The sequence below is a fragment of the Dipteris shenzhenensis genome, chromosome 3 (genome assembly GCF_047967505.1).
Source record: "Dipteris shenzhenensis isolate YYH24624 ecotype China chromosome 3, Dip_SZ_1.0, whole genome shotgun sequence".
In the NCBI taxonomy this organism is placed as follows: Eukaryota; Viridiplantae; Streptophyta; class Polypodiopsida; order Gleicheniales; family Dipteridaceae; genus Dipteris; species Dipteris shenzhenensis.
In genome coordinates this window covers 33,240,798-33,253,594 of record NC_141598.1, presented here as the reverse complement: position 1 = coordinate 33,253,594, position 12,797 = coordinate 33,240,798, and positions in this window count along the sequence as shown.

Here is a 12,797-nt window from a genome sequence, read left to right as displayed (position 1 = left end):
AATTTGTCAAGACTAGTATCACTGTCTAAATTTGACATCGATTTCATTGGTTCATCAATGTCCAATGCTTTCTAGCAGTCAAATGACTTGGAGAAATCTTTTTTCATTTTTTCATATAAAGTAGGTATTGTGTATTATGTAAATCTATGATAGGACAAACCTTGTCAATGGAAAGAGAACGCTCATTTCAAATTTTAGGCATTGACTAGTACACTCACCCACGGCAAACTTTCTTCCCTATGTCTTATTGTTGCTTTGTTTTGTATAGCACTCCTCCATATAAAACCTCCATCTTGTTGGTCCTACTCCTTTAAGATGATGGGACCTTATGAGTGTGATGGTCCTTGAAGATCACTCTTTTGTTATGTATTTGGGGAAACGTCTCAACATGAATATGTATTTGGGGAAATGTCTCAACATGAATATGGAGTTCTTAGACCATCAAGACTATCAGTCTACAAAAGAAAGATCATAATCAAGGTCGTGCTCTTTGAACATGCAAGAGTCCCCATCGGTTAGGATACTATGATATGTTGAAGTAGGAAGTTCTGTCTTTACATCTGCAAGACTCCTCGGCGGGGTCACTATGTGTGAGCCCTATATATTGCATGCGTTCAAGGTCTAATTATACAACCCAGGTTATCTGTGAATTTTTCATTAATAAAATGCACCCTTTTCCTATTCAATGTGCAATGTTTTCTCCAAAATATCTTTTTTGGTTCCCTTTTGTCTGTGAAAATGTGTGAACAAATGAATATTCCCTTATGTTGAACTCATGTGATACTCACATAAATTAACCCCCTGAGCAAGACTTTCTCACTATTGAATGGCTTTCATGACTTAGGCAAGGGTATATCATGCACTAAATACCTCCTTGATTGTTTATTTACTGTTCTAAAGCATGAAGCAATGCCTCCTTATACTTTTGAACCTCTTGTGGCTACCTTCATCCAAGCCTTCTAGTGTCAATTGTGGAAGGAGATGTGCATCGATTACATGTGCATAAAATTTGAAGTTGGTGTTGCAAGAAGCATATAGGAATACAATCAAAATGGTTGGTCATAAGAGTGACAACAATTCTTGTTGTGAGCTAATCCAATTGGTGCCCTTGTGCACATTTTTCTATGCTACCTGCATTGGATGATACTGCTCCATGTTTAGCCCTTAACTCAACCTCTTCAACCAAGCCGTGATCTTGTCAAGTTAAATATAATCGACCATCATGGTGGCATGCCAACCGCACCCACAAAATTATTCACTTCTCCTAAAGTAGCATATAACTAAGTTAAGTTGATGTGGCAACTACTCTCAACTAGGTGTCTTCGCTGCCAGGAGTCATGATGAAAGTTCCAAACAAAATAATACCATCGACCTCTTCAAGACAACATACCTTTGATGACATTGCTTGACTTTCTATCTACTTACAACCCTCCTAGCTCTTCTCCTATAAGCAAGTTTTGCTAGACTACCTTTATCTAACTCACTTACTTACAAGAAAGAAAACATGGATGGGCCAAGAGGAAGGTGCCTTGAAGCTAATTTTTAGACTTATAGGAAATAAAACATGCCTCACTTACCATGGTGTGAATGCATGGAAACCAATTTCACTATTGAGAAGAGCTTGCATGATTCCAAGCCAAGATCCTTTCTTTTTAGGGAAATTGAGAGTGATATGTTAGTTGACAACACAATCAATTTGTTCATTGGTGTGTAAGAATTCGTCTTCTAAGGTGAGCTTGATGCATATGTGATGAATTGAGGCTAGGTCCATGAGGGCTACAACTTGCTTGGAAATGCAAGGCCTATCAAAGATCAAGGAAAGATGAAGGAACATGCTCTACACAAGCAAACATGGAAGTGTACCTGAGTAGATTTGTAAGTAAACAAGGGATTTTCCATGGCCTCTTTCCTTTCTATGCTCGTATTGAAATCTAAAAGGTACCGAAGGTAGCACCCCTTCATCTTGTTGTGGGTTCAGCATGATTTCCCATGTTGGACTATATGTTTGTCCATCAATCCAAGGATATGGCAACAGATTTTTCTTGAGCTCCACCTCCACTTTAACTTAGTAATCCCTAATGAGAACAACATGTTGCAAGTCCCTTGTCTTGATACTCCATGGAGGAGATAATCAAGAGGTTATGCTCCTCAATGCTAAGATCCTCACCACTGGCCCCTGATAAGAATGACATGCACGCTCCTCATTTCCATTGCTTACTAGAGGAGATGATCAAGAACATCAATGCAAGGCAATCTAAAGATGAAGGGATATGGCTTTGGAAGGGGGAGGGGAAAGAGCCAAGGGGGGAGTGAAGAAGGGAGGGAATGGAGAATGAGATCGAGAGGTAGAAGGGAAGCATTGTAGGGGTGATAGGGGGGGTGAGTAGATTGGGGAAGTGTTCCATCACCATAGCCACCCAGCTCTTCACTCTTCAATGGGCAATAAATTAAAAATATGAATTGACAGCTCTAAAGCTTGTTGGGTGAGGCACTTTCTGAGCACTTTCCTTGAGTACATGGCACTCAAAATAAGAAGGAGAAGGGCCATGTTGCCATGTTGCCATTTCATTTGAGTGCCATGTGGAATCTTAGAATAAGGAATTGATAGAAGCTTTATTTTAAAGCCTAATGAGATCTTCAAGGGTAAATATAATTATACATACATGTGTGTGTGTGTGTGCCCACACGTGTCAATGTTTGATTGGGTGTAACCATTTTTTGTGAGATTCAAGGCATTTCTATATATAGGTATCTTGCCTAAGGGTGAAAGCATGCTACGGTGTATGTACTATTGGCAAGAATGTGGTAGTACTAAGTAGTGTGCAATATGGAGAGATTTCTCGAATCGATGTGTAGTAATATATTTATTGATTACATATTCTCATACACAAGATATTCTCACGTACGCATTCTCATGCTCATACACACATTTTCATGCACTGCGTCTCCTCTCAAGTGTTTCACTTTCAAACCTGCACTCTATCACTTCCACTTTTGAACTTCTGAACTTCTGATTTCCAGCTTGCACTTTCAAACTTCAGAACTTTTGATTTCCACCTCGAATTTTTTGGCAGGACGTTAATGTGGGTCGCTCTCTTGTGAGTACTCTCTCTCTCTATCTCTCTCTCTCTATTCGTTCTTCTCTTTTCCCCCATTCTCTATTCGTTCTTTGCTTTTCCTCCATTCTCTATTCGTTCTTTGCTTTTCCTCCATTCTCTAAATGCTTTCCCCTCATAATTCAATATTCGAACCTGCATGCGATTGCCTTTTGCCATTCCTTCTATCGACATGCAAACTTTCTGCTTTTGTTGTTGCTCTCTCTCTCTCTCTCTCTCTCTCTCTCTCTCTTTGTTATTTTACCCATTTCATCTTAGTGTGACTCCTAGTACTAAAATATTACTCTCTTTACAATAGCTGAAGACCGCCATGTCTCCAAGGAAGCCCAAAGGCATCACATCTCTTGCCTCCAAGAAGCCCCATGTCCTTTCTCCAAGAAGAAACACTCCATCTAGGAAGTCTGCAACCAAAGAGAAGGCAAAGGCTATGGATAGCAAAGCGGCTTCTATTCTGACTCCAACCAAAGAGAAGCCAAAGACTAAGGACAACAAACCAATAGCAATTCCGAGTCTTGGATGGAGATTTTTCCTGAGAGCGAAGCCAGACTCATATCTGGAGTTGGACACTTGGATCCAAGAAATATGGGGAAACAACGACAAAGAGAGCTGACATGGCTTTCATAAAGGTTTACTGAAGAAATCGTTACTGAACGATTTTATGAAGATTTACTATAGGATTTATAATTCGAAAATAGTCACGAACAATGAAGTTGGTACAGTGTTGGTGCAGGCATTCGCTGCATCTACTCATGGAGTAGATGTGGATTGGGATGACTTTTCCCGACATAGAGATGTGAATTTGCACTCGGCTAGCTTCGACAACATGTGTATCAAGCACGAACGTGATGTAGGCACATCTACAACAAAACGGGAGCTTGTAAGTTTATAGGATCAACAGAAGTTTAGTGTGGAGCAAGACGGTGTACTGCATGAGTGGAAGGATACAATGTCAAAGGAGAGTGCAAGATTGCATACAGATTTTGAGGCTACTACTACAACTGAGGGTAAAGCCCTCACAAAAGTTGAATCAGTTGTACATACACTTAGTTGGGTGCATAGTAAAGTAGACAATTTATTACATGATAGTGTACTGCAGGACAAGTTCTTGAAGGATGTAGCAAAACTTGAGGTAGAACTAGATGCAGCAAAAGTAATCTTTGAATCACCAAAAGGACAACAAATTAGCATTGGAGAGCACTACAAAGCAAGCTCAAGTTTTTTGAGCAACATGCAGCATCTGATTGAGAAATCTGATTGAGAAGCTCCCAAGTCAGGGTCCCGGAGTTTTGAATCTAGCACCAACTCACCATCCCACAGGCTCTACAGTAGTGACTATGAATGTGAATTTTGAATGGTGAGATTCTTAACTTCCATGTATAAATCAATGTTTTAGTTTTTAGAGTTGGGTCCTCTTACAAGTAGTGTGTACTTACCCTTTCAATAAATGTGCAGTGTGTTTTCCATGGGCTTGGATTTTCTCAAGAAACTATTGATGTGATTTTTGCACCATGCTTGCACACATACCACACCATGTGTGCAACATTCCATTTTTCTGAGAACTTGTAATGTATTCATCCATCCTGCAATATATTAGTGTCAAATGCATGGTTGGCTGCCATGGGCTTTGACAAAGTAGGTATATTTTCTTCATTCTTTTTTTCTTATTACTTATTACTCAATAGAGTAATATAATATTGTACATGTTGAACATTTGAAGTCAGTTATTTAGTAATAAATAGCATTGTTTATGTGATTTAACCTCGATTTAACAATACTTGGGATTTAGAACTATTTGGCATTTAGCAATCTTTAACATTTTGCACTATCTAAACTTTAGTAATATTTAGCATTTAGTAGTATTCAGCACTATTTAGCATTCAATAGTACTATTTAGCTTTTAGTACTATTTAGCACTATCTAGCACTGCTACGACTATGTGTTTCAGCACTATTTAGCATTTAACACTATTTGGCATTTAGTAGTATTTGTCATTTAGTACTATTCAGCACTATTTAGCATCAAGTACTATTTAGCATTTAGGACTGTTCAGCATTTAGTAATATTAGCACTACCTAGCATTTAGTACTATTTAGTATTTAGTATTAAAAGCATAAGCATTTAGTACTATTTGGCACTATCTAGCACTACTAGTACAGTTGTGTTTCAGCACTATCTAGCACTGCTAGTATTGTGTATTTAGTACTAAAAGGATAGCTAAAAAGGCTAAATACTACTAAGCATTTAGTACTATTTAGCACTATCTAGCACTGCTAGTACTATGCGTTTCAACACTATTTAACATTTAACACTATTTGGCATTTAGTAGTATTTGTCATGTAGTACTATTCAGTACTATTTAGCATTTAGGATTGTTTAACATTTAGTAATATTAGCACCACCTAGCATGTAGTACTCTATATCATTTAGTACTAAAAGGATAGCCTAAAAGGCTAAATACTACTAAGCATTTAGTACCATTTAGCACTATCTAGCATTTAGTACTATTTTGTATTTAGTACTATTTAGTTTTTAGAATAATAATTTAGTATTTAGTACTATTCAACATTTAGTACTACTTAGAATTTAATACTATTTATCATTTACTATTCAGCACTCTAAGTTAGCAATTAGTACTATTTAATATGTAGCATTTAGTACTATTTAGTAGTGTCAGTAGTATTTAGTAGTATTTAGTACTAGTTCGCACTTAGTACTATTTAGTATCAATATCAGTAGTATTTAGCAGTATTTAGTACTATTTAGTATTAGAAGTATTTAGTACTATTTAGTATTAGAAGTATTTAGTAGTATTTAGCATTAGTTAGCACTTACTACTATTTAGTATTAGTAGTATTTAGTACCTTAGTTAGCACTTAGTATTATCTAGCAGTATTAGGATTAGCATTAGTACTGTTTAGTACTTAGCAGTATTAGTAGTATTTAGTACTATGTAGCAGTACTTAGTAGTATTAGTACTATTTAGCACTATTAGTAGAACTTAGCATTTAGTACTGTTTAGTACCAATCACATCTATACTCCAACACAACCAATGGAAATGTGGCCCTTGAGGGGTCCCCTTTAGGAGCAAGGGCTGTGTTGGAATATCTTCCTTGCCCCTAAAGGCTGTGTTGGAATATGTCCCTTGCCCCTAAAGGGGACCCCTCAAGGGCCATATTTCCTTCAAGTTTAAATACTACTACTTTTTTGATTATTGTCTATCTTTAAATAATCTATTTGCCTTTTGAAATCAGTTTCAAATAATTGTTTTTTTCCTTATACAAACAGGTAAAGACACCGAAATACCATGTCCAAAAAAGTTGAAGACTGGTATAAAGCAAGCTAAAGCTATTGAAAATGAGAAATGCAAAACTTGTAACATTTCAAATGTATTCATAGACACCAAGAAAGAACAACAGGTAGAGGGGCATGCCTCATGTGGAAAAGAAGACAATGAACAACTATTCGATGGAAGTCGGTTGGAAGATGACAACTCCTTGGAGGATGTTGGGGATCAGGAATATGACGAGGATGAAATGTTGGACAAAGTAAAAAAGGAGTAGGCAGCGGCACAGGGGGACTTGAAAGTTGCAGAGGAGAGAGGTAGGACTGTTTTTTTCCTATGTGGCTAAAAGAGGATATTTATTTTTATAAGTTTCTATTTTATCTATTTCATTTATTCCTATTTTATATATTGCATCTATTCATGTATTATATATTGTTCAGCAGATGAAAGTTTGCCAGTTAAGGAAGCTCTTACTAAGATGAAGCGCCACATACAACATAAGAAGAAATGTGTTGTGCGGTCATTGTACAAAAGCAAGAATATAGAGGAAAAGGAGGGTATGTATTTTTTTGTGAAGATGCACATTTACAATCTTCTATGTACAACACCTCAAACACATTTTTGTTCTGACTTTATTTCTCTATAGACAATCTAACTAGAGACATCGAAGACGATCAGCACTTGGATGAAGATGATCTATTGAACTTGGATGAAGAAATTCTGTAACAATGGGACAGGATTATAGAGGAAGCAATAGTAATATTGGACATGCAGGACTTGCCAGGAACCATAGCAAGGATGAAGACATAGGTGGTGGTGGGGAGTTGACTGGAAAGAACAGCAAGGGTGAACAAACGGATAGTGGTGAAAAGCTCGACACAAATAGCGGCGAGAGGATCATTGAGGCAGCTGAGATTATATCAAGGCTAAAGTCTAAATTACCTGACAGCTATGATGGAGAGCAAATGGAGGATGACACAGTACTAGGTAGCCTTGTCCCTACGGGGACAAAGAAGAGGAAATTTAGTCAAATAGTTACTAAGTCATATTTGATTGATCCTAGCAAATGCCCAACCCCAAATGTTAGGACCAGATCGTCTATGAAATGACATTGTATGAGATTTGGTCTCGTAAGTTTTGAATGAAACTCTTTTTGCAATTTATCTTCTTGTTTTTTTTACAATTTATATTCTTGTTTTTTGAATGAAATTATTTTTGCAATTTATCTTCCTTTTTTTTAAAATGAAATTCTTTTTGCAATTTATCTTCTCATAAGTTGATATGAAATTCATTTTGCAATTCATCAACTCAAGTATGATGGATTTGTATGCTTCTAGGTGACTCCGGAGATGTTTTGCCTCAAAAAAACCTCTTAATCTTTGATTTGAATGGAATATTGTTAAAGAGGTGGTGGCGGATTGCTCTTGAAATGGCCCAAGGTGGTGATGTTCATAAATTCGGCAACCATGTCGTCTCTTTGCGGCCACAGTTGATCAATTTCATGAAATCTTTGTGGGAGCATTTTGAGATCGCTACATGGAGTAGTATGACAAGGAGAAATGTCAGTCCCATAGTGTCTTTGATAGAGAGCAAATTGGGATATGATGGGTTTACGGAGTTCAAGTTCCTATTCAACTTTGCACAGGAGGATTATTGTGAGATTATTGTACAAGGAAAGAATTTCGCCACCCAACACGGCTGGATGAGATGTGTCTGCTTAAGCCATTTAGTGCATTGGTTGTGCATGACATTGATTATGATCCCATGAACACACTCCTGGTTGAAAACACTCCTTTGAAAGTAGCATTAAATCCACTGGGTTCTTGCATAACTCCTTTCACCTATGACGGAGATCCTAATGATGATGAGCTATCAGATCAGTTGCTCCCATACTTATTGGATTCAGCAAATACCAGAGAAAGTGTTCCTATCTTTACAATGGGATACCCTTATGAAGGCCATGTGATTGAGCGCATTGCAGCAGCTGCCCGTGGTGAGGATCTAGCCAAATTATTTATTGAAGTTTTCTCTATAGATTATGCTGACATGGGGTGTGTTGATGCTGTTGTTTCACTGTTAACTAAAGATCCAAAGCCCACGGGTTGGCTTATCATCCAACAAAGAATAGCAAACCTTCCACATGAGATGTGCCAACAGATTCTTAGGCATAATCCTTATGTAAACCAATACCCACCATACACTAGACCTTGAAGGCTAGATTGTAAAGGACTTGTACATTGATTGAATACAGATGTTGTTACTTTCTAAATACAGACTTGTACTGGTTACTTTGTAATGCAGACTTTGCTGGTTACTTTGCTGATAAAATTAATGGTGAGCTGATAAATGTACTGGTGTTCTTACATGGTATTGGTGCTGTTAAATGGTACTGGTGTTTTATGGTATTTTTTACTCAACCATATAGTACCAATTTTGGTTCTGGATAAAATAATACTAACTATTATCAGGTCTAAGCTAAGGAATCATGTGTCATGTCTGTTATGGTGCTCATATAGTTGGGTATTTTTGATTGCCATTACAGATCCATCAATGTGTAATAAAGTTGTACACTCCTCTGCTCTAGAGCTACAGGATGGAATTGCAAAAAGGGATGATAACATCTTCAGAGACCTTATAGATGTAGGGTATGGCTCATAAGAAATAGCAACTTCGGATCTCCAAGACGACAGTCCCTCAGGTCAGCTACTAATGAGGATGTTGAGGAAGAAGGGCCAAAAACTCCTACGTTCTAGAGTCGTTCCTTCCTAGAACATAGTATACTGGGGTGTGTGGAGTGCAGCATCACAAAGCTGCTATATGTATCCAAGCTTGACCAGGTTGTATATTGGGGTGTGTGGAGTGTAGTGCAAAGCTGTTATATCCAAGCCGTTTGGGCTCTGTAATGTCACATGACTGATTCTATATGTCTCATTATGATTTTATATGGCACCTTCTAATTTTGTATGGCTCATTCTGAATTATAAGTGCAATATATTAAAAAGAGGAACAACATTACAAAAATATGATATGACAGTAGTACAATGGTTCTCTCTCTCTCTCTCAATTGACAGTAGATGTGCTACTTAAGATAGTACTACATAGTATCACATAGTACTAACCGAATAGTACTAAGTAGTATGATATGGCAGTAGTACAATGGTTCTCTCTCTCTCTCTCTCTCTCTCTCTCTCTCTCTCTCTCAATTAACAGTAGATGAGTTGCTTAAGATAGTAGTACATAGTACTAAATAGTACTAACCAAATAGTAAGAAGTTTTCAAATTTTCAAAATTTTATTTATTTTTTTGTGAAGACAAGATGCCTTTGTATTACAAAAAGCAGCCCCCAAAGGGGCAGATAAAAATATAGAACACACACAAAAATATGTAAGAGCCATTGCAAAAATACATGCTCAACAACCGTTCTTATAGAGAAATGTTTGCCAAGATTCATTCATGCACCTCTTGGGGTACATGATAGACCGTTCTCTAGCCTTTAACCTTGTGCTTTGCTTGCAACATTTGGAACTTTATTGCCAACACCATATCAGCATGCACTATAGCAGGAGAAGCATCTTTGAGTAATGCATAATTGCTTTTGCATTTTGGGATTTTTGCATAAAAGATTCTAAAATCCACTTGATCCCCAATGTTGAAGACATTACCCCAGCCATCCGTCTCTTGCTCTATGAGGATTGTTTTTTATTTTGAGCACAACACCACATAATAATCCTCATTATCTTCATTTGTGGGGGACCGTAGTACTGCAAAATGGTCACCCATTTGAGGCATGTCAGCCAGCTAGTCTCTATCCATCACATATCTTATAGATTCCTTCTCCATGTCTGATGCAGTTTGCCCATTGATGGGCTCTAGCCTATTCAAGGTCCATGGACTTGCATGAGATAAATTGGTGCACTTATCCCATGTTTCATCCATCCAAAATGAACAAAAGCATGACAAATCTCTAAACAAGGCTCTTGTGTGGGATCTTTGTTACTAAAACCCAATATGCAGTGTGTCGAATGACTTCCTTTGATGGTCTAGCAGTTCCATGCTTCAGACCTCTCAACATCACCAACCTTTACTTCTACGAAGAACCTTTGTTTAGAATCATCTCCCATCTTCCATGCCAACCATTCCACAACATCGTGTACATTTTGTAGCTTTGCACCATTTACATCCAATTTCTCACTAGTTAGTGCATGCTTTATGATTGCACTAGCCCCATCATGTTCTCCCTTGCCATGACTGCTTCTGAAAAAGTTCCACCTCATCTGAATGCCAGTCAAAGAGCAATGCCTAGCATAACAAACAACATATATATTGCATTTTAAAATATGCAACATCTTCAGCGTGATGTAGAAAATAAGGGGGCAATTTCCAATGTCTTACCTTACACAACAAAGTAAAATGGGTGAGCGGCCTTGAACTGAGATGCTGCCCCATCTGACCAAACCCAGTGTCTTTTAAACTTCAAGCCTTTAGACACCAACCATTGATGTGGTGGAGCATAAAGCAATGCTGCACAAATAGTGTGTCATGTTCTTTGTCATCTGAAATGTAAAAAATGGATTGCTTTTTTATCTCGTTCGTCTCCTTCCAATAGCAAATATGAACCAAGATGGTCACTTGGTCATTATGCCAATGCATTAATTAAACCTCATTCTGCACTTTGAATGTATAGTTCTTTGCAAAGTCAACAACTAAAAGCACCACTGTATCATCAAGAGAATTTGTGGTGCACTCTTTGAATTGAGAGTGTTGCTAGTAACTATGGTAGTTGTGAGTGATAAACAAATTTAAGTGTTGCAAGTATTGATGGATGATGATGGATGGAGGAGTTTCCTTGTATAAGAAATTTATTATTTTCTTTGCATCAACTTTTCCCATATCCTTGGTGACATATTCGTATGTATTCCATCTTATTAATGCACCATTTGCATCATCCAACTGACATGGGCAAAACAACAGTTGTGGGCACTTGTCACATTTGTGCAATAAGCATTCAAGCTTGTGCCATTCAGCATCCTCTTCCTTTGGACATACTATTGAATGCCACATTTAAGACATAGAAGAATAACTACTGGACCTGTGGGCAACACACGTGTCCGCCCCTTGGGGCGTACAAACCTTGCATAAGCAATCACACATATCTCCATGCAACAATGTGCTATTTTGCATCATGGAATTCACTACTAGTCAGAACAAGTCTATTCTTGTATGGTAAATGCAACAAGAAGTATTCCTTTCCTTTAGTTTTAAATGAAATAAGGCTTCAGATTCTGAAAAGAATGGAAACTAATATCTATGGAAGGATGCTTCTTGTTGAAATTAAGAAAGAATTCTACTTGCAAAATCAATCATCAACAATCAGTATTATTTAAACCTAGACTGCAAAGAAAAAAACTATAAGTTATTTAAAACAGAGTGCCATAATTATTTTTCTAAGTTCTATCACTCAATTACTATGTCTTAACTGCTACTAGTAGTGCCAAATATTAGTAAGTGCTAAATAGTACTAAATGCTAAATAGTACTAGGTGCTAATTATTATTGTAAATTCTTAGTACTAAATAGTAAGTACTAAATAGTAAATGCTAGATAGTACTAAATATGTTTACATAGTACTAAATGCTAAATAGTACTAAGTGCGAATATTACTAAATGCTAGTTTAGTACTATTAGTAAGTGCTAATATTAGTAGTATTAGAGTAAGTGCTAATATTACTAAGTGCTAGATAGTACTATTAGTAAGTGCTTCTATCACTAAGTGCTATATAGTACTATTAGTACTAAATATTAAGCTCATATTAAGTGGTAATATTAGTAAGTGCTAATATTACTAGTGTTGTGGATAGTACTAAATAGTAAGTGCTAGATAGTACTAAATAGGAAGTGTTAATATTAGTAAGTGCTCGATAGCAAGTGCTAATATTACTAAATAGTAAATGCTTGATGTATAGTACTATTAGTACTAAATAGCAAGTGCTAGATGGTAAGTGTGATATTACTAGGTGCTATATAGTACTATTAGTATTGAATAGTAAGTGCTAATATTACTAAGCGCTAAGAATTATTGAGTCCTAAATAGTACTCAGTAAACAGTAGTTACTCAGTGCTAAATGTTACTAAGTGCTACATAGTACTAAATAGTGCTAAAATACTATAAAATAATACTAAATAGAACTAATAGTAGTAATAGCAGAGTTAAGGCAAGGAAGAGAATAATATCTAAACAGTACTGTATAGTACTAGTATCAGGGTTAGTGCAAGGGATAGTACTAGATAGTACTAAATAGAACTAGTAGCAGGGTTAGAGCAAGGAGAGAAATATTACGCTCGAAGTCCTTCTCTAATACAAACAATTTCAAACATCACACACTACTAATTAACACTAA